The 21176-nt window shown below is 55.0% G+C and overlaps 1 long non-coding RNA gene across 1 annotated transcript; it reads right to left on the bottom strand.

Moving 5' to 3' along the window:
* Positions 1 to 1548: 1548 nt before the first annotated feature.
* Positions 1549 to 17688, bottom strand: LOC135179734 (uncharacterized). Its single transcript, XR_010304096.1, has 2 exons — positions 17190 to 17688; positions 1549 to 1739 (listed from the first exon to the last, which is right to left on the bottom strand). It is a non-coding gene; the product is annotated as an uncharacterized LOC135179734 (long non-coding RNA).
* Between the last annotated feature and the right edge of the window lie 3488 nt (positions 17689 to 21176).

The raw sequence follows: 21176 nt of genomic DNA, 5'->3' as shown, positions 1-21176 counted from the left end.
TTCCAGCCTCTCATATCCTGTGCACCGAGGGTGGAGAGAACCTGACCTAGGCTAGGCAGAGAGGTGGGAGCTGCCCCATGGCTGGCACCAGTGCAGGTCAGGGTGTTTGGGGCTGTGACCAGCCTGCTCTGGTTGGGGGTGTCCCTGCTGGCTGCAGGGGTTGCACTGGATGAGCTTACACTGCCTTTTGCAACTCCAACTATTCCGTGATTCTACAGCAACCTGGCACAAGCCCTGTGGAGACCTCAGCACTTTCCCCAGTGCCCTGTGCTGATCCCTGACTGAGGTGAGCAAGCCCCTCGCCACTAAGGCCAACTTGCACCGCTGCTCTTTCCATGCTGAGAAAGAGATACAAGCATCCAGAAAGTCAAACTGCAACCCTGCTTTCTGCAGCCCCAGAAAGTGCTGTGCAGTGGATGAGCAATCACAGAATTGTTTGGCTGGAAAAGAGCTTAAAGATCATGGAGTGCAAGCATCAACCCAACACTACCATGAGCACTAAAACCTGTCCCCAGGTGCCACATCTCAGAAGCACAGAAACTTTCAGGTTGGAAAAAAACTTTTGGGATCACCAAGTCCAACCAATAACCCTGCTTCCAGGGATGGGGACTCCACCACCTCCCCGGGCAAACTGTTCCAATCCCTGACCACTCTTGCAGCAAAACGTTTTTCCTCCTCTTCAAGCTAACCCTCCCCCGACATAATTTCAGGCCATTTTGTTTCTTTGTGTCACCTGAGACTAGGGAGAAGACTCCAGGTCGCCCCTGTGGTGTAGGTGAGGGGGGGTGTGGTTTGTGCGGTGTGTGCCCGATGGGCTCGGGGGCTGGGAGCAGCAGGGGCCCGGCCAGCGCCGCGGTCAGCACCAGGGCCGGGGTCAGTGCGCGCCCTACAGGCGGCGCTGCTGCGCCTGCTGCCTGCCCCAGCCGCCACGGCCTGGGGCTCGACGGAGGCGTCCGCAGGGCTCCCGGCTTCGGCACCCACCCTGCCTTCTTGCTTCGCTCCAACCTGAGCACAGACACTGCCTTCTTTCTCAGCGCACACAACGCAGAACATCTGCCTCTCTCCGGAACACTTCTGCTGCACGCAGGACGCCCCCACCCACACCTGCTTACAGCTTCCCCTCGGGCATGGAGAGAGCAATGAGCTGCAGAGCTCACTAAACACTCCCAGCTGCCTCAGTTCTCTTCCCCAGCCCTGTTCCACAGACCTTTCCCCACCTTTCTTGCCCTTCTCTGGACCTGCTCCAGTCTCTCAGTGTCCTTTTTGGAGTGAGGACGCCAAAACTGAAGCCACGATTCGAAGTGCAGTCAGTGCCCAGGACAGAGGGACAGTCCCTTCCCTGCTCTCGCTGGCCACACTAAGCTGGGCTAGAAGCTAACCACAGCACAAACCTGCACAGTCATCCACAGCACCTGCCATGACCATGGACTAGCTCTGGGCAGGGCACAGAGGCCACAAGCCCTCACCACAGAAGCTACCCTCTTCTCCCAGCAGTCTGAGCTTTGCCAGCTGTGGCTGGGGTTTGTGCATCTGCTTTGGGGTCAGCAGCACCAAGGGGTGCAGCCCAGGTGCTGCCTGGCACCAGCTCCCAGCCCTGCTCATGTGGCCAGGGCTACTTCCTGGCAAAACAGCCTCTTAGAAACAGCATAGAGCTTCCCTGGGCAACACATGCAAACAGCTCTGAGCTGGGTAAAACACCTCTCTGTGCCCCTGCGCCACGCTCCTCTGTTGGAAGTCATCTGAAAATAACCAGAAACATCTCACAGTAAGCAGGAATGCTCTAACTATGCTGAAAAGGATGAGGGTGGGGAGACACTGGCACAAGTTGCCCAGGGAGGCTGTGGCTGTCCCCTCCCAGGAGGTATTCAAGGCCAGGCTGGATGAGGCCTTGAGCAGCCTGGGCTGGTGGGAGATGTCCCCACCTATGGCAGGGGGTTGGCACTGGTCCCTTCAAACTCAACCTGTTCTGTGATTCTTTGTGAACTGCTTTTAGGCTGAACTGTTGAATGGTCCAGGCCTGAGGGCTCTTAAAAGTGCTCTGTGCTGGAGCTGGAGGTGCCAGGGCCACAGAAGTCACTGCACAGACACTGGGTGCAGGGCCCACAGTGCCTGGGGACAGCCAGGGTGAAGTCTTTGTTGGAAGTGGCACTGAATTGTGAACGATAATTTGATCTGATTTATGAACACTTGGCAGTGAGCTGCCCCTGCTCATGGCAGTGCAGCCTGGGCAGCTGCCCAAGGGCAAGCCCCTGCTCCTCACATGCAGGAGATTGCTTTGTCCTTCAGAGGCCCAGCCCCAGCTAAAACTGGTTTTCAGTGTTTGCGATGAAATGTGAATCCCTGGTGCCCCTGGTTCTGAGCATCAGCAGCATCACTGCTGCCCTTGACACTGGCACTGCTGCCAAGCATCTGACAGCTGTATGATGAAGAAGTGAAGCTGAGAGCCCTAGGGCTGAGAGCCCACAGAGGGCATCTGAGCAATGCTCAGCAAGAGCTGAAGGAGCTGTGGGGAGCAAGAGGCTGAGGCCAGATTCCTGTCAGTGGTGCCCAGGGACAGGACAAGGGGCAGTGGACACAGACTGGCACCCAGGAGGTTCCATCTGAGCAGGAGAAGAAAGTTTGTTGTGAGGGTGCTGGAGGCCTGGAGCAGGCTGCCCAGAGAGGTTGTGGAGTCTCCTTGTGTGGAGAGCTTCCAAGCCCAGCTGGGCACTGTACTGCTCAGCAAGCTGCCGTGGGTGCCCTGCTTTTAGATGATGCCCAGAGGTCCCTTCCAACCCCAACACTGTGATTCTGTGAAGTGTGGAGAGCTCCTGAGTCCAGGCCTTACAGCAGCCTTCTCCTCCCTTCTCTGACACTCCTGTGGCCATGGGCACAAGGGTTCAACCCCCGGGCTGAATTTTCTCTTTGCATTGCACTGTATCAAGAACAAAACCCAGTGCCATGGAGAGCTGCCCTGTGCCTTCAGTGTCCCACCAGAAAGGCTGTCATGCATCCTGCAAGGCTGCTTTGCCAGTGAGGGGCCTGCAGCCCCAAAACAAGACCCCAGCTGAGCTCCCTCAGCTCACAGAGTTCTGTAGCTCAGTGCTAGCCAGGGCAGTGTCTGCTCCAGACCTAGATCTGCTCACACGGCATTGCACAGCCTGCTCGCCCTTTGCCACGCTGCACTGTGCCCACCCTCCAGGGTCACTCCCTCTGCAGCACAGAATCACATAGCTGTCAGGGTTGGAAGGGACCATGGGCAGGGACACGTCACACTAGATCAGGTTGCCCAGAGCCACCTCCAGCCTGGCCTTAAAAACATCCAGGGATGAGGCTTCTACCTCCTCCTTCGGCAACCTGTTCCAGTCTCTCAGCACCCTCATGGTGAAGAACTTCTTCCTAATGTCTACTCTCAATGTCCTCTCCTCTAGCTTGGAACCATTCCCCTCAGTCCTATCACTGCCTGACACTCTAAAAAGTCCCTCCTCATCTTTCTTGTAGCTCCCTTCAGATACTGTAAGACCACAATAGGGTCTCCTTGGAGCCTTCTCTCCAGATTGAAGAGCTCCAGTTCTCTCAGCTTGCCTCCATAGCAGAGCAGCTCCAGCCTCTGATCTTCCTCTGCTAAAGGCCAGTGGAGCCCAAATCCCACTTCAGGTTCTTCCTGCATGTGCCTTGTGGATCTGTGGACACCAGGCAGGCCTGGCTGTGATGGGTCACCCCCAAGAGGCTCTCATGGGGACACCTGCACCCCTTGCCAGCAGCTCTGCAAGCAGGCATTGGCTTCTCTTGCAGGTCACTTGGATGTTCTTGGCTGTTGCTGCCGCCTGGAATCGTGTCCCAGTGGCGTTCATGGCACTGCCTGATCCTTGTCTCTCTGCTTTTGTTACATTTTAGAAATGCAATAAACAAAACCTTTCCAGAAGAGAGGAAACATGGCAGGGATCTGAAATGGAAAATGAGCACAAACTGGACCTGTGCCTTTCTGTTGGCTGCCAGAAGGAGGGGAAGGAACAAACCCCCACGATGACAAACACTGTTAATGAGGTGGGGAAGGTTCTCAAACAGGAGAGCAGCAGCAGTAGGCAGAGCCAGCTTGCTGGCCTGGGACGGTCCTGCTGCCCAGTGCAGTGTCCTTGCCAGTTTGAGTTGGCAGAGGGAACATTCAGTGAGTGGGAAAGGCCACAGACTGACCTAGCAGGGCTTCGGGAAAGGTCCCAGACTGCTGGTAGAGGACTTGTGCCCATGGGGTGTGTTCCTGCTGCAGCAGGGACCAATCTGAGCCAGAATATGGAACAGACCCATCTACTGAGTGGGTCATTCCCTGTCTGCTGTCCCTCTAGCCCTAGGAGTGTGGGTCTGAACACTTAATAAGGACACATCTGGTGACAGAACAAAGGGTAATGGCCTTGAGCTTGAGGAGAGGAGATTGAAACTGGATCTGAGGAAGAAATTCTTTACAGTGAGAGTGGGGAGACACTGGCACAGGTTGCCCAGGGAGGCTGTGGATTCTCCCTCCCTGGAGGTGTTCTAGGCCAGGCTGGATGAGGCCTTGAGCAAGCTGGGTTTGTGTCTCTGCCCATGGCAGGGGACTGGAACTGGATGAGCTTTAGGGTCCCTCATCCTGGCACTCCCAGCCCTTGGAGTCCTCAGTTCTCCTGCAGCCCCTTTAGGTACTGTAAGGCTGCTCTGAGGTCTCCCTGAAGCCTTCTCTTCTCCAGGCTGAACATCCCCAGCTCTCCCATGTCCTGCAGAAGGCCCCAGGGTCTGCAGGAGACACACCACCACACCACAGGGGTTCATGGTTCATGCTCATTTCTCTCTAGGAAAATGTAGGACATGGGGATCAGCATCAGCCTTTGGGTCTGATGCACTGCAGTGATCTCAGTGACCAAAGCAGCCAAACATTTGCCTGCTCTCCACCCACAAGACATTGGAAGGTGAACTCATAAAGGAAGGAAAAAATCCCAGAGGGACCTGAGAGTCTAGCTAAGGGCAGAAAGCTTTGTGGCTCCAAGTCCAACAGACACTGCTTCCCTCAGGCACTCAGGAGTGCCCTGGCACAAAGAGCAGTGCGCCAGATCTGATCCTATCTCCAGCCTAAATGCTGTGGCAGAAGGCTCCACACCAGAAGCCAAGGCTGCATCAAAGGGAAAGAAAAGCTCATGGGTCCTTCAGACAACTAAGGGAAGCACGGGGATGACAAACCATAGTGCAAGGAAGATATCAAGACACTTCCAGAGACACCAGCAAATGGAACATCCAAGGCTCATTACCTGATGGCTCCATTTTTCACTCTAGGATCACTTCTGTCATGTCATAAAATCCCTTCCATTAACTTATCAAGCTCCATCTAGAAACAACAGAGGCTCCTTGCCCCTGCTTTCCTGTTTGGAAGGTTGTTCAAGAGCAGTATTCTTCTACCAGCTAGAAACTGTAATGGATCCTCCAAGCTGGATTTATCTGCAGAATCAGCCCAGCTTACAGCACCAAGCCTGGGACTGAAAAGGGCCATGTCTGGGTGAGTGCAGGTGAGCTCAGTGCAGGAGGCAAGGCTTGGCCTCTTAACTGGGCCTCCAGGTCCAGCTGCTACTCTCATCCTTGGCCCCTCTTATTTCAGTGTCAATGACCCACAACTCCCTCAGACACCAGAGAAATCAGTTCTCTGTCTGTGTGGGAAAGGACCAGGAGACAGGAGAGCTTTTGTTGTGGATAATGCTGGTGTCAGAGAAAGAAATCCTCCTGACAAAGACTCAGTGCTTCACATGGAATCCAGATGCTGCACAGAGTCAAGGACTCATAGATTGCATCAGGTTGGAAGAGAACTTTGAAGGTCATCTTGTCCAGCCTCTCTGCAGGCAGCAGGGACACCTCCAGCTAGCGCAGGCTGCACAGGGACACAGCAAGGCTGAGCAAGAATGTCTCCAGAGATGGGCCTCAGCCACCTCCCTGGGCAGCCTGTGCCAGTCTCTCCCCACCCTCACTGAGCACAACTTTCTCCTGATGTCCAACCTAGCTCTGCCCTGCTCCAGTTCCAAACCATTGCCTCTCCTTCTATCCCCACAGGCCCTTCTGAGCGGTCCCTTCCCAGCCTGCCTGGAGGTCCCCTTCAGGGACTGAAATGCCTGGAGCCTTCTCCAGGCTGCACAGCCCTAGCTCTCTCAGCCTTTCTTTGCAGCAGAGGATCTCCAGCCTCTGATCATCTCTGTAGCCTCCTCTGGATCCTGTCCCACAGGTCTGTGTCCTCCCCGAGTTGAGGGAATTCCTGTTGCAGTATCCTTTCAGAGGGGCTGAGCCTGCTTGGAAAGGACACACAGAGAGCTGCAAGCCAAGATATAATGCAGTGTCTCTGCTGCTGGTTTATTTCTCTACCCTGCCTAGATCCTATGGAAGGCTAAAATGTTAGCTAGGCTGAGAGGAGAGATCTCCCCAGTCTCATCAACAGCAAGGAAGGTCACCACCAGCTCTGCTGCCTCTGAGGGAATGGTATCCACAGATTCATAGGTTGGGTTGGGTGGGAAGGGACCTTCAACATCATCCAGCTCCAACCCCCTGCCATGCCCAGGGACACCTCCCACCACCACAGACTGCTCAAGGCCTCATCCAGCCTGGCCTTCAACACTTCCAGGAAGGGGACATCCACAAACACCCTGGGCTACCTCTTCCAGGTCTCACCACCCTCACTCCAATTTCTTCCTCATCTCCAGTCCAAAGCTGCCCTCAAGCTTCAATCCATTCCCTCTTGCCCTGTCATTCCCAGCCCTTGTCCAAAGTCCCACCATAGCTTTCTGATAGGCCCCCTTCAGGTACTGGAAGGCTGCTCTAACAATCCCATCACCAAGCCAGAGCTCACATCCAGAGCTTCAGGCCTTCCCTAGGCACAAGCAAGTAGACTCTCAGCAGCAAAGACCTCAGCAGGTGCAGCCAGATTCAGCAAGACACAGGAGTGCCAGACTGGGTGGCTTAGAGCTCAACCTTGACATCACCACTGGACATGCAGATGGGACAGTAATGAAGAGACAGAAGGTGAATGGTACAAGGGAGACACATCCAAATGGCTCTCTTGGTGCCTCATGCCTCAGGTGTGCTGGAGCTCTCCAAAGGCTCCTGGATAAAGGACACCTAAGTCACCGTGGATGTTCATAACATTTCTAACAGGTTTGCTCACTGAAAGCTGTTGAAAGGTTGTAGAATCATAGAACCATGAAATTATTAAGAACAGTCATCCAGGGTGGAAGAGACCTGGAAAAGAAAGTTGAGTCCAGCCCTTAACCCAGCACTGCCAGGGCACCACATCTACACAGCTTTGGAACTCCTGCGGGGATGGGGACTGCACTACTGCCCTGGGCAGCCTGGGCCAGGCCTTGACCACCCTTTTGGAGAAGAAATTGTTCCTCACGTGAAACCTGAACCTCCCCCGGGGTTACTTGAGGCCATTTCCTCTTGTCAGATCGCTTGCTCCTTAGGAGCAGAGCCCAACCCCCACCTGACTGCAGCCTCCCTTCAGGGAGCTGCAAAGAGCAATGAGCTCTGCCCTCAGCCTTTTCTTCTCCACACTGAACACCCCCAGCTCCCTCAGCTGCTCCTCCCCAGCCCTGTCCTCCAGACCCTTCCCCAGCTTTGTTGCCCTTCTCTGGACCTGCTCCAGCCTCTCAATGTCCTCCTTGGAGTGAGTGACCCAAAACCAAACACAGTGCTCAAGCTGTGGCCTCACCACTGCCTAGTACAGGGGAACAACCCCTGCCCTGCTCCTGCTGGCCACACCACTGCTGACCCAGGCCAGGATGCTGGTGCCCTTCTTGCCCACCTAAACCTCATTACCCCTGGACCTGCTCCAGTGCCTCGATGTCTTTCTTTCAGTGAGAGAGAATCTGAGTGTTCAGAGACAAGGAGCAGAGGATAGGTTTGCTTGACTGAAGGCATAAGGCAGGGCCTTGTGCTGGGGGCTGTGTGGATCAGGAGACAGAGACATTGTCTTTATTGTCTTCTCACTGAGTGCCACGAGCAAGCAAGCTGCTGTGGAGAGCTGGAGCAGGAGATCCTGACCCTGAGTGGCTGCACGACACAAAGGGAACTGCAAAGCCATGCTCACGGGAGAAGGGCCTCTCCTCTTCACAGAGAAGGGCAACAAGGAAGAGCAAAGGACAGGTGGAATGGAGTAGGAGTCAGCTTGGAAGAAGACTGAGGCATGACAACTCAGCCTGGAGGGTCAGAAGGGGCCCAGGCAGCACCAGCAGGCATGGCTGCTCACTGCAGGAACAGGGCAAGGGCTGTGAAGTGTTCAAGTGGCAGGCTTAGTAAAGACAAGAGGAGAGATTTTCTCACCCCTGGTGGACCTCTTTGCTGCAGGATGTGTTCAGAAGGCACTCAGTGAATTCATGAAGCAGAAAGCCACCATGAGCTGTCACACACAGCCATGCTAGAGCCAGTTCAAGGAGTTTCTGAGGCACAGGTCGTTATAGAACAGACCCACAGCGAGGGGAGTCCCTGAGCACTTTGTGCTCTCCCCTGGCCATGGCTGGAGACCACTCCACTAGCCTGACCTATCAGACACCAAACAAGGTGGCCGTGCTGTGGGGGCTGCCTGTCAGCTCTGCTTTCTGGCAGGCTGGGTGCAGGTCAGGAGGAGGAACAGGTCTGATTCAGGGCAGGGTGGAAATTTCTGGCTCTTGGGATCTGGTTGAGACTCAGCTCGCCCCGCACAGCTCCAAGGCTCAAAGGAGCTGTCCAGGCTGCCAGGGGACCTTGCTCAGAGTTCCTTGCTAAGCCATGGCTCTGAATTCCTGCCTTCCTCAGGCAGGGCTTAAAAAACCCTGTAAAATTAACCACATTAGACCCTGGCCTAAACAAAGGAGGGCCGAGGCTGCCAATTTCACAGTCATCCCGAAGAGCTCTTACTGGGACACAGATAAAGACCTACCCATTGCCCACTGGAACAGGGCTGCCTGGAGGAGCTGGAAAACATCTTACATGGGCCAGAGACCCAGGAGGTTGGGGCTCTATGCCCACCTGCTGCAGCCTCACATGGCAGGCTGGGAGCCCTTGGTGCCACAGTAGCAGGGGCAATGGGACACCTGGGAGTGGGTCGATGAGGGACATGCATCACAGAGTCATGGAATGGTCTGGGTTGGAAAAGCTCTTTAAGATCATCCAGTCCAGGAGCTGAGCAGCAGCTTTATTGATGCTCACACAGCCCCCACAAGCTCAGAAACTTCTCTTTGCTCTATCAAAACCAGCAGAAGGTTTGGATATTTTGCACCTCCACTGACTGGGGTTGTTCAGCCTGGAGAAGAGGAGGCTGAGGGAAGAGCTCATTGCTCTCTGCAGCTCCCTGAGAGGAGGCTGCAGTCAGGTGGGGGTTGGGCTCTGCTCCCTAGTCCCAGGTGACAAAATGAGGAACTGGCCTGAAATTGTGCCAGGAGAGGATCAGGTTGGAGATAAGGAAATATTTTTTTGCTGCCAGAGTGGTCAGAGATTGCCAGAGGCTGCCCAAGGAGGTGGTGAAGAACCAGTGCCTGGAGGTGTGCAAAAAGAGTGTGGCCATGGCACTTGGGGCCATGGTTTGGTGGCCATGGTGGTACTGGGTTGCTGGTTGGACTGGGTGATCTCAGAGGGCTTGTCCAACCCAAACCATTCTGTGGTTCTGTGATTCTGTGACCAAGGGGGGGATGCAAAACTGTGATCTGAGGGTGGCTGAGAGACCTGACTGTGTGAAGATCACAAGATCACAGGATATTAGAGGTTGGAAGAGACCCAAAGATCATCGAGTCCAACTCCCCTGCCAGAGCAGGACCACACATCTAGCACAGATCACAGAGGAACACATCCAGACAGGCCTTGAAACTCTCCAGGGAAGGACACTCCACAACCTCTCTGTGTGCATGCTGTGAGCATCAGCAGTGGGTAGGCTGATCCCTGGGCAGGGAAGCAAAGCCCATGCTCAGGGGTTGGCTCACTGCTTCCTGATTGGCCAGGGGTGCTGAGACCGTTGCCCTCCCTGCCACCCTTGTCACCATACAAAAGGGCTCCAGGACCTAACTGCAGCCTCAGGCTCTGGGGCTGGTCAGCCCCAAACTTTCTGTCTGGCTGTGCAGGGAGGCAGGGTGCTGAGTGCTGTAACCATCAGTGGCACAGCAGGAGAGAGGACATGGGCACCTGCTAGGAGGTGGCTCTCGGGTGCCAGAGCCTGAACCAAGGCTTTAAGTGACAGCCAGGCCTGGCTGGGGACAGGAGCAGAAAGCAGACACTGGATGGAGCAGCCAGCCAGGAGGGGCAGGAGCATCCTTGGGCACACACAGGCAAGTGCAGGAACCAAGTGTCCCAGGAAGGGTTTTCTTGCTGTCTGAAGAGCTCTGCCACATTCAGAGCCAGCCAGCCAGGGGCACTGCCAGCCTCACTGTCTCCTGAAGACCAGCCATGACCCCGTCCCTCTTTCAGGATGTCTTTGTCCCTGGAACCCGGGACAAAGCACAAAGAATCATGGAATCACTAAGGTTGGAACAGACCTCTGAGATCAAATCCAACCTTCCACCCAGCAACCCCATGGCCACTAGGCCCTGTCCTGACACGTTCCATCTGCTCATTTTCTAACACCTCCAGGGATGGGGACTCCACCACCTCCCTGGGCAGCCTGTGCCAATGCCTGACCACTCTTGCAGCAAAGAAATTCTTCCTATTGTCCAACCTGAACCTCCCCTGGCACACCTTGCATCTTCCCTAATGCTTTTCAGACCTTTCCTCCCCTGACTTGGGTAGGTTTGGCAGTGCTCTTCAGCCATGGGGTCCCAGGGACAAGCTCAGAGCAGGGCACTGAGGCCACCAAAGCATACTACTTACTAGCTGCCAGGCCACACATTCCCTCCTCTATCTTCTCCCTGGCAGCAGTTAGCTGCTTTTCCCAGATAAGCTGAGTCCCAGCACTGCACCATGTGCAGGATGAGGTCCTTAGTGACCTGCTGTAACAGTTGTATACAGGAGGTGATTAGGCTATGGTTGGACTCAATGATCTTCAGGTCTTTCCCAACCGGCTCCCGAGATCCGTGCCCTTGGGAGAAGTACAAGGAAGAGCTGAGGGCAAGCTGGGAAGGGTGGGCACTGCCCCGGGGGACACTCCTGCACCTCCCAAGAATAACTCTTGTCCTACTCAGGCCAAGTTTCAATCCTGTCACAGGAAGAACCAGGGTCAAACACAGAGCACTGAGGTGTGGGGCACACAGGGGTGACTGAGAGCACCACACACTGCTTCACCACATCCCAAATCCTGATCCAGGACCTGTGATGAACCTTTGAAGTCCCCAGTCTGTACTCCATGCTATCGTGGGTTTCTCTAATCTAATCACTGATCTTAGGTAGGATTTGTGCAAGTTTCCAGACCACAAGGATCTCAGCAGCGTGCTGCAGGGTGGAGCAGGGGGAGCTGTGTGCTGGCAGAGGCAGGGATGCTGCAGCTGCAGTGGGAGAGTGAAATGTCAGTCAAAGAAAGAAGGCAATGAAAAGAGATGAGTGCATCTCTCTGGTCAGCAGGTCACACTTTCCCTCAGCCAGAAGCTGAAGACAACCTTTCTGATGCAGACTGCCACGAAGGTGGTCAGAGGGCTGGAGAAACTCTGCTATGGGGACAGACTGAGCGAGTTGGGGCTGTGCAGCCTGGAGAAGGCTGCAGGGAGACCTCAGCAGCCTTCCAGTACCTGAACGGGCTCCAGGAGAGCTGGGGAGGGACTTTGGACAAGGGCTGGGAGTGCCAGGATGAGAGACAATGGCTTTGGGCTGGGAGAGGGGAGATTGGGACTAGAGATGAAGAATTTCTTGAGAGTGCTCTCACTGGCACAGGTTGCCCAGGGAGGCTGTGGCTGCCACCTCCTTGGAGTGCTCAAGGTCAGGCTGAATGAGGCTTTGAGCAAGCTGTGCTGGTGGGAGGTGTCTCTGGGCATGGCAGGGGGTTGGAACTGGATGAGCTTTTAGGTCCCTTCCAACCCAACCCATTCGGTGGCACTGCTGCCATCTGCTCCCAGCGCCAGGTAGAGCTACCTGTGCAGGAGCAGGAGCCACAAGGGCTTCCCTCTCCACTTCCCTCTGGTAGCCTTTGTGTCACCTTGAGCCAGTTTGAAAGCAGAGCTGGGGACAGATAGTGAGGGATGAGGGCAGGGCTGCCGAGTGGAAACTCCATCGATTCCTGGTGGCGGTACCTTGCCGACACGAGGAGCACCTCAGGCCCGGGGAAATCTGGGTTGTATCAGCTCTTGTAAGCAAGAGTTTGGAAAGGTTTACAGAAAAGTAAAGTAAACAGAGCTGTGAGTAACAAAAGAGCCCCGTTTATGCATTCTTTGATTCACTGTAGAGCGTGGTGTAAACTGACTTTTTACCCAAGCATTAGGCAAGATTTGGGCCCCCGCCATCCTATAATAAACAGTGACATGGCTATATTAAAATATTTACTTAATGCACTGAAGTGACTTATAGTATGAGTGGCTACTCAATAGGATGGCCTAAGTGTGGAGGCGTCAGGTGCCATCGCCTGTGTAAATATTCTGTGTGCACTTGTTTATAGGAAAGCCCCATCTGGATTTGGCTAAAGGCAGCAGACACCCTGCTGACCCCGGCACTGCTGGTGGAAAATCTAACACAAGTGTTCACTCATCCCTAAGTGCCAGCTGACAGACAGAAGGGTATTGGCTTTTCTCAATAGGCAGGGAAGGGCTTTGCGGCAGCTCCCCAAGATTTACAGCATCCTGTGGGCCAGCAGCAGAAGGGTTTTGCCTTCCTGCCCGTGGCCTTTGGCAGGAAGGAGACATCAGGATCAGAGAACCACAGAATCACAGAACCATAGAATCACAGAATCATAGAATGGTCTGGGTTGAAAGACACCTCCAAAGCTCATCCAGACCTCTGCAATCAGCAGAGACATCCTTAACTAGGTCAAAGAATCATAAAATCACAGAATCATGGAATCACAGACTCACAGAATCATAAAATCAAATAATCATAGAATGGTCTGGGTTGGAAGGCACCTCCAAAGCTCATCCAGTCCTCTGCAATCAACAGAGACAGCCTTAACTAGGTCATAGAATCATAAAATCACAGAATCATGGAATCACAGACTCACAGACTCATAAAATCAAATAATCATAGAATGGTCTGGGTTGGAAGGCACCTCCAAAGCTCATCCAGTCCTCTGCAATCAACAGAGATAGCCTTAAGTAGATCACAGAATCACAGACTCGCATAATCATAGAATCATTACATTGAATAATCATAGAATGGTCTGGGGTGAAAGACACCTCCAAAGCTCATCCAGTCCTCTGCAATCAGCAGGGACATCCTTAACTAGGTCACAGAATCATAAAATCACTGAATCATGGAATCACAGACTCACAGAATCACAAAATCATAGAATCACAGCATGGTCTGGGTTGGAAGGCACCTCCAAAGCTCATCCAGTCCTCTGCAATCGGCAGAGACAGCCTTAACTAGGTCACAGAATCATAAAATCACTGAATCATGGAATCACAGACTCACAAAATCACAGAATCATAGAATAATCTGGGTTGGAAGGGACCTGCAAAGCTCATCTAGTCCAACCCCTGTCTGCACTCAGCAGGGACATCCTCAACTAGATCATGCTGTCCAGAGCTCTGTTGATTCTCACCTTGAATATCTCCAGGGCTGGGGCCTCCACCACCTCCCCAGGATGCTTGGGTGTGTGTAAAAGGGCTCAGACTTCCCCCCCCCCAGATCCTGCCAAAGTCATGGTGGAGGCCTGTGCCACTTCGGGAGAAGGTAGGAGGTCAAAGTACATGGAGGTGCTTAAGAAATGTGTGAATGTGGCACTTTGGGACATGGCCATGGTGGCCTTATGTCAATGGTTTGGCTCAGTGATGTCAGAGGTCTTTTCCAACCAAAGCAACTCCATGATACTGGGTTTCTCTGACCCATCTGGCTACTCTGAGATGTTAAGCAATTGAGGAGCCACTCTTTCCTCACTGGTGCCTAGTGCCAGGACAATGGGCAGTGAGCACAGACTGGAATCCAGGAGGTTCCACCTGAACAGGAGGAGAAACAGCATCAGTCCAGGCTGGAGGCATAAGGCTGCAGAGCAGCCCTGAGGAGAATAACTTGGGGGTGCAGAGATGGAGATGAACTGGCACTGAGTGCTGCCAGGCCAGCCCCAGCCTGTCCTGGGCTCATCCCATCAGTGTGGGCAGCAGGGGCAGGGAGGGGATTCTGTCCTTCTGCTGAGACCTCCCTGCAGTGCTGGGGCAGCTCTGGAGTCCTCAGCACAGCACAGACAGGGACCTGCTGGAGCAGGGCCAGAGGAGGCCACAGCAGTGCTGGCAGGGCTGGAAGGACTCTGCTGTGAGGCCAGGCTGAGAGTTGGGCTTGGGCAGCCTGGAGAAGAGAAGCTCCAGGGAGACCTTCTGGAGGCCTTGCAGTGCTTCAAGGGCTGAGCAGAAAGCTGGGGACAGAGTTTTGAGCAGGGCCTGTGGTGCCAGGACAAGGGGGGAGGGTTTGAACTGACAGAGGGAGATTGAGAATGGAGAGAAGGGAGAAATGTTTGTCCCTGAGGGAGGGGAGAGCCTGGCCCAGGCTGGGCAGAGAGGTGGGAGCTGCCCCATGGCTGGCACTAGTGCAGGTCAGGGTGTCTAGGGCTGTGAGCAGCCTGCTCTGATTGGGGATGTCCCTGCTGGCTGCAGGGGTGTGGATGGATAAGATTTAGAGGTCCCTTTCCATCCAGACCTTTCTGTGACTGTGGCTCCAGGCTGACAGCCACTTCTGCTCCCTGTCTCTAGCACCAGCAGCAAGCAGAATTTTCAGCACTATGTTTGTCCTGACCAGTCCATCTCAGCTGGGTGCTGCACTGCAGCACATCCTAGTCTGGATGTCTCCACACAGCACCTTTGGTACTTTTCTGCAGCATTTCACAGCAGAACTGGAACCGTGTGGCTTATGCCTTTCATCTGCATCCCTTTTTCTCTCCACCTGAGGACAGACACAATCTTGCCTCTGCCTTTCTTCCTAAGAAGAGCTGCTTCATTTCCCTAAATGAACTAGAAATCATCACTCAGCAGAATGCCAGCTGAGCTGAAAGTAAGTGGATTCCACTTATTTAAGCTCTCTCAAACTGATTCTTTTCTTATTTGATCCACATTTCTCCCCCTTTGTAGCTAGTTAATTGCATTAGTCACTTGATTGAAATAATTACTCTGGGAACAACTGAAGCAGTGAAAGCTTTGAATTCCTCAACCTCAGCACTCCATCTGTTGCAAACTTCCCCTCTGCACCGAGCAGAGGTCTCCTTGCTTGCGTGCACCTTCCTTGGACTGCCAGCTCAGCATGTTCTTAAATCAGGAGGAAACTGCAACTGGACAAGCTAAAGAAACAGAGACCTTCTCCTGGGGAAAGCTCAGGCAGAGAGCAATATGGGTACAAGGAGAGGGAGGGACCACAGGCTGCCCCCCCAACCCACCTTACCCCACAGTGGTCCTGCCACAAAGAATCCCAGAACCCCAGCATGATGGGGGTGGAAGGGACCTCTGGAGATCATTCAGTCCAACCCGCTGCTCCAGCAGGGCACCCACAGCAGCTTGCCCAGCAGCACAATGCCCAGCTGGCCTTGGAAGCTCTCCAGAGGAGACTCCACAGCCTCTCTGGGCAGCCTGCTCCAGGCCTCCAGCATCCTCACAACAAACATCTTTCTCCTCCTGCTCAGATGCAACCTCCTGGGTTCAAGTCTGTGCCCATTGCCCCTTGCGCTGTCCCTGGGCACCACTGACAAGAGTCCAGCTCCAGCCTCTTGCCCCCCACAGCTCCTTCAGCTCTCGTTGAGCATTGTTCAGCTCCCCTCTGGGGCTGCTCTTATGCAGGTTCTCAGCCCCAGGGCTCTCAGCCTTTGCGCCTCCCAGAGCTGCTCCAGGCCCCCAGCGGCTTTGTGGCCTCCACTGGACTTTATCCAGGGGTTCTCTGTCTCTCTTGAAATGGGGACACCAACTGGACTCAGGACTCCAGATGTGGTCTCACCAGGGCAGAGCAGATAGGGAGGTGAACCTCCCTTGACCTGCTGGCCACATCAGGTGAGGTCCATGTGCTGGTCCTATGGCTTTGCTTCCCCTCAATGGATTGCAGAGGGTTAGAAGCTGTAAAACTCCTCTAGAATCTGAGCCTGCAGCTTCTCCAGGTGTATCTCCCCCACTCCTATCCCTCTCTTCCATGCTGTGATCAAAGAGCAGTGCCAATGGAGCCCAGGCTCACCCCTTGTCAGCAGCTCCCTGCACAGCAGCCCTGTCCTGAGAGCTAGCATGGCAACTCAAAGAGAAAGAGGAGGACTTGTCACATGAACATGAAGCATGCATGGGTACAAGGCGCAGCCACCATCTTCACCACCCAAGGACAACTATAAGGCCAAGTGCTGAGTCCTGCAGTGGGGTGACAGCAAGCTCAGGATTACTCCAGGCTGCATGCAGAGGGTCTGCCAACTGCCTGTCAGACAAGGCTGTGGGGGTGCTGATTGAGGGCACGAGAAGAGCCCTGAGTGTGGGCAGGGGGGCAAGAAGGGCAGCAGCATGGTGTCCTGGCTGAGCAGTGCTGTGGGCAGCAGGAGCAGGGCAGGAATTGATCCCCAGGGCACGGTTGAGGGCAGGGCTTGAGCAGTGGCTCCTGAGTGTAAGAAGGACGTCGTGGGTGTGTAGCAGGTGCAGAGAAGGGCAAGAAAGGTGGTGGGGGGTGTGGAGAAAAGGAGGCTGAGGAGAGAGCTGTTCGGTGTGTGCATGTGGGTGAGAGCAGGCTGCGAGCAGGTGTGAGTGCGTCCCGTGTGAAGGCAGAAGTGCTGTCAGGAGAGGCCAAGCGGTCACGTTGTGTGTGCTTGCGTTTGCCCTGTGTGTTGTGCGAGAAGAGCTGCCGTTGGCGTCGGGATTTGTGCGTGGGCTGCGGGGTGGCAGAGGGCGCGGTGGTGCCGCAGGCAGCAGCTCAGGCGCCCTGGGCGCCTCGGTCGAGCCCAGGCCATGGCGGCTGGGGCAGGCAGCAGGCGCAGCTTTCTCAGCGCACACACCGGCCCCGGCCCGGGCCTCACCGGGGCGCCGGCCCAGTCCCCGTCGCCCCCCAGCACACACACTCACACTCACTCGCACCTCTCCTCCACCACAGCCCCGCACTGCTCCCGCCCGCAACAACCAAACAGCCTCACAGCAACGGCACAGTTCTAGGCCGCCTGCACTCACCGCTGCTCCCGGCACGGCTGCAGCCTCACCTGCTGCTGGGCCCTGCGCTCCAAGGACGACACTGAGGACCTGCAGCAGGCCCAGGGAAGGACAGCAAAGCTGCTCTCGGCTCTGCAGAACAGGGCTGCAGAGGAGCAACGGCGGGAGCTGAGGGTCTCCAGCCCGGAGCAGGGGAGGCCGAGGGCAGAGCTCATTGCTCTCTCCATGCCCGAGGGGAAGCTCTAAGCAGGTGTGGGTGGGGGCGTCCTGCGTGCAGCAGAAGCCTTGGGGAGAGAGGCAATTGTTCTGCGTTGTGTGCGCTGAGAAAGCAGTGTCTGTGCTCAGGCTGGGCTGAAGCAAGACGGCAGGGTCGGTTTGGGGTGGAGAAGGGCGCGGTGGGTGCCGCAGCCGGGCCCCAGGTGCCGCGGACGCCTCCGTCGAGCCCAGGCCGTGGCGGCTGGGGCAGGCAGCAGGCGCAGCAGCGCCGCCTACAGGGCGCGCACTGACCCCGGCCCTGACCCTCACCCTGGCGCCGGCCCCAGCCCGCAGCCCGCAGCCCGCAGCGCTGACACTCACTCGCACCTCTCCTCCACCACACGCACACACTGCTCACGCATACAGCACAACACCAGCTCGTAACGCAGCTGCCTGCCCTGAAACACAACCCGGCGGGTCCATACCGCACCCACTGGCCCCCTACACGCAACGCTGACCGCCGCACACCTGCACTCCTCACTTCTCATGCCCCAGCTCCAACGACCGCATTCAAGCCCTGCACCAGCTCCACAGAATCACCACAAAGCTGCTGTGTTGGGATGGACAACAGGCATGGGGAGCAGCAGCTGAGGCGCCTGGGGGTCCCCAGCCTGCAGAAGAGGAGCCTGGCTGCAGACCTCAGTGCTCTCTGCAGCTGCAGACAGGCGGCAGTGGGGCTCTTCTCCCAGCTAACAAGTGATGGGACAGAGCAAATGGCCCCGAGCTGCCCTACGGAGGTGTAGCTTGCACCTTAGGAGAAACTTCTTCCCTGAAAGGGTTCCCAAAGCCTGGCACAGGCTGCCCAGGCAGGCAGTTGAATGCCCATGCCTGGAGGTGTAGTGCTGAGGGAGGCCTGGGCCAGCACAGCACTTGGCAGAGTTAGACCAAGGCTGCACTGGCTGCTCTTCAAGGTCTTTTCCAGCCACAACCATTCCATGAGTCCATGATTTTAGCTTCTGAGCACAGCTCTCCAGCACCATCTGAGATACCCCTGCTGGGCTGGCAGATAAGATACAGACCCTCTGGCACCCGGACCCAAGCCATCTCTGCAGCATTTAAGACATCCCCACTTAGGCAGCTGGCTCCTGTCCTCTGTGCACAGGGTGAGGCTCTCCACCTCACTTCTAGCTAGGAGCACTTGTCTGCTAGCCTTTAGAAATGACAATACCTGAGAGGTTCTAGATGGCAGGAGAAGAGCTGCCAAGGGCTACCACCTCTAGAAGCTGAATCAGAAAAGAGGTATTTGACTGCAAGCAGTGAGTAGCCTCTTGGAGGTCACTTAAATGTTACCCACATCTGGGTGAGTTCAAGCTGAAAATTACCAAAGATCTAAAGAACTTTGTGCCAAAGCTGTGCTGGTAGGAGCTGGGAATGTGCTGCTTGTCTTAGCAGGTTGACCTGTGCTGTCCCTAGCTGCCAGCCTCACTGTGTGTCCCAGACAAACAACACGGGGACAGCAGTGCATGACATGAAGAACCAATGTCAGAACCTATTTGAGAAGTAGGTTCACATCCAGCACAGGTGTAGGGAAGCTCCCTGGAAAAGGTGGTTCTCTGCATTGCTCCCCACACAGTGCTTCTTCCTGGTGTAGCACACCTCCACTCATCTTGCTCTGCTGGAATTGCTCACCAAGGAAGTCAAAGAGCAAGTTTCATTTCTCCTCTCAGCCACAACCTGTCCATGCACCCTCAAATCTTGACTTCACAAGATCACACAGAACCACAGAATGTATCCCATTGGAAAAGCCTTCTCAGCTGGCCTAGCCCTCCCCCCCAGCACTGCAGGCTCAGCACCAAACCATGGCCCTAAGCACAGCTCCACAGGCTGCTGGGACACCCCAGGGATGGTGACTGCAGCACTGCCCTGGGCAGAGACTCCACAACCTCTCTGGGCAGCCTGCTCCAAGCCCCAAGTGCTCTCGCAACAAACAACTTTCTCCTGCTCAGGTGGAACCTCCTGGGTTCCAGTCTGTGCTCTCTGTCCCTTGTCCTGTCCCTGGGCACCACTAACAGGGGTCTGGCCCCAGCCTCTTGTCCTCCACAGCTCCTTCAGACAGGATCACTACAAGCAGTGCAACAGGTCTCTCCCCTCCCAGGTCTGGCACATTTCCATTAGGTTCTACACATTTGTAACCCAGGCAGAAGCTGGCTGGAAGCCTGTCCTGCTGGGAGTGCTCTTTTGTGCCTGCAGGAGGGAACCTGCTGAGGGCTAGTGGTGGCTATGAACATGGAAGGTGGCAAGTCTTGGGCCACTACTGTTCTGCCAGCTGTGCTTGGGTACATTTCCTCACCTCCTTGTGAGCCAGAAGTAGGTTTCCCACTCCTGGGGTCAAAGGGCTCTCCCATTTCCTTTTGTATGCCTATAAACATGCAATCCAGTCATGGCTGAAGCTTCAAAGTGATCCAGGTGCCTTCTCCCTCAAATTCTTGGAGCCTCAGCCTCTCTTCCCTGCCTCTTGCCTGGTCTCCAGCCTGCTCTCTTGTCCAGCTCTCTAGCTTTTCTCTGGCATTTCACTGAGACCCCAGGCCAACCCTTTTGCTGTGCACTTTTTTACTCATCCTCAGGTCCTGCTGCTCTGAGGTCCCAAGCAGTCTCATACCATCTTGCTTCCCTCTCTGCCTCTCTAACAGCATCCCTTTTTCTCAGATCCACCCTCAGGCTGTCATCCCAGTGCCCATCCTATCCATTTCCCACCTGGCTCCCCATGCCATTCCTCTGGCACTCCCACCTGGGCTCCTGAGTCCATCTCCACCCATCTCCACATTTTCTTCCTCTGCCCTCCAGGCTCTGTGTGGCTTTCCAGGATGGTCACATTCAGAGCCTGCTCCTGTCACAGGCCTGTGCTCAAGCAAGACCTGGAGAGGACAACCCAGTGAGGAGGGCTGCAGCAGAACCAGTGCAGACTCTCCAAGCTTTCTGGGGCTGCACTTGAGCCGGTTTGCAGTGGGGCTGCATGAACTGGGACTTTTCAAACACTTTTAACCTTCCCAAATTTGGGCATCTTTTCTCCAGGATAGCGAGAGGCACATCTTGACACACACACCACCACCTCTGCCAAATGTCATGTGCTGCAGCATAGCCTACATGGGCTGGAGCTTCTCAAAATGAAAGCCATAAGAATCTTGGAAAATGGGCAAAATCAACTCTTTCCACTCTAGCCCGGGTGCAGCTTAGCTGAGATCGGGGCAATGTTTCAAATGAACCCAGCCCAGGCATGAAGAACCCTGGTCCAGGGTGTTCATCAACGTTACTGACAAATGAAGACAGACCCTTGAGATGAGAAGTGTGGAGTGACCTGAACTGCAATGACTCTTCCTCACCCGCCTGTCATTAGCCACAGCCATGCTTCAATTGTGGGTGTGAAATTTCAGCTGTAATTGCCCTCAGCTCAGATTTGGTTTACTTCAGAGGTACCAGGCCCATTGGGAAGGGTGATGCTGGTGCCAAAAGCCAGGACATTCTGTGTAAGATGAGATCAGAGGAATTAAAGTTGTCAAAACACAGTTCTCTAAAGTGCCATTGAGAGCACACTTGGGCTGCCCAAATTAGTCAAGTCAGGCACCCAGAACTGTGCTAGCCAGCCCCTTGCCCAGCCTGTGATGATGCTTCTTTGCTGGAAGACTCTTCCATCCTCCAGCTGGAGTTTGTCCTGAGAATCAGAATAGCAAGCACGTGGGGCTTTGGCTGGGGACATCACAGTCTTTGGACTGCTCTTGGCGCATGAGTTTTCTCCTCAGCATCCCTTGATGCCCA

This window comes from Pogoniulus pusillus, chromosome 11 (assembly GCF_015220805.1).
Source record: "Pogoniulus pusillus isolate bPogPus1 chromosome 11, bPogPus1.pri, whole genome shotgun sequence".
NCBI lineage: Eukaryota > Metazoa > Chordata > Aves > Piciformes > Lybiidae > Pogoniulus > Pogoniulus pusillus.
The sequence above is the reverse complement of the archived record's forward strand: the minus strand, read 5'-3'. Positions and strand labels throughout refer to the sequence as shown.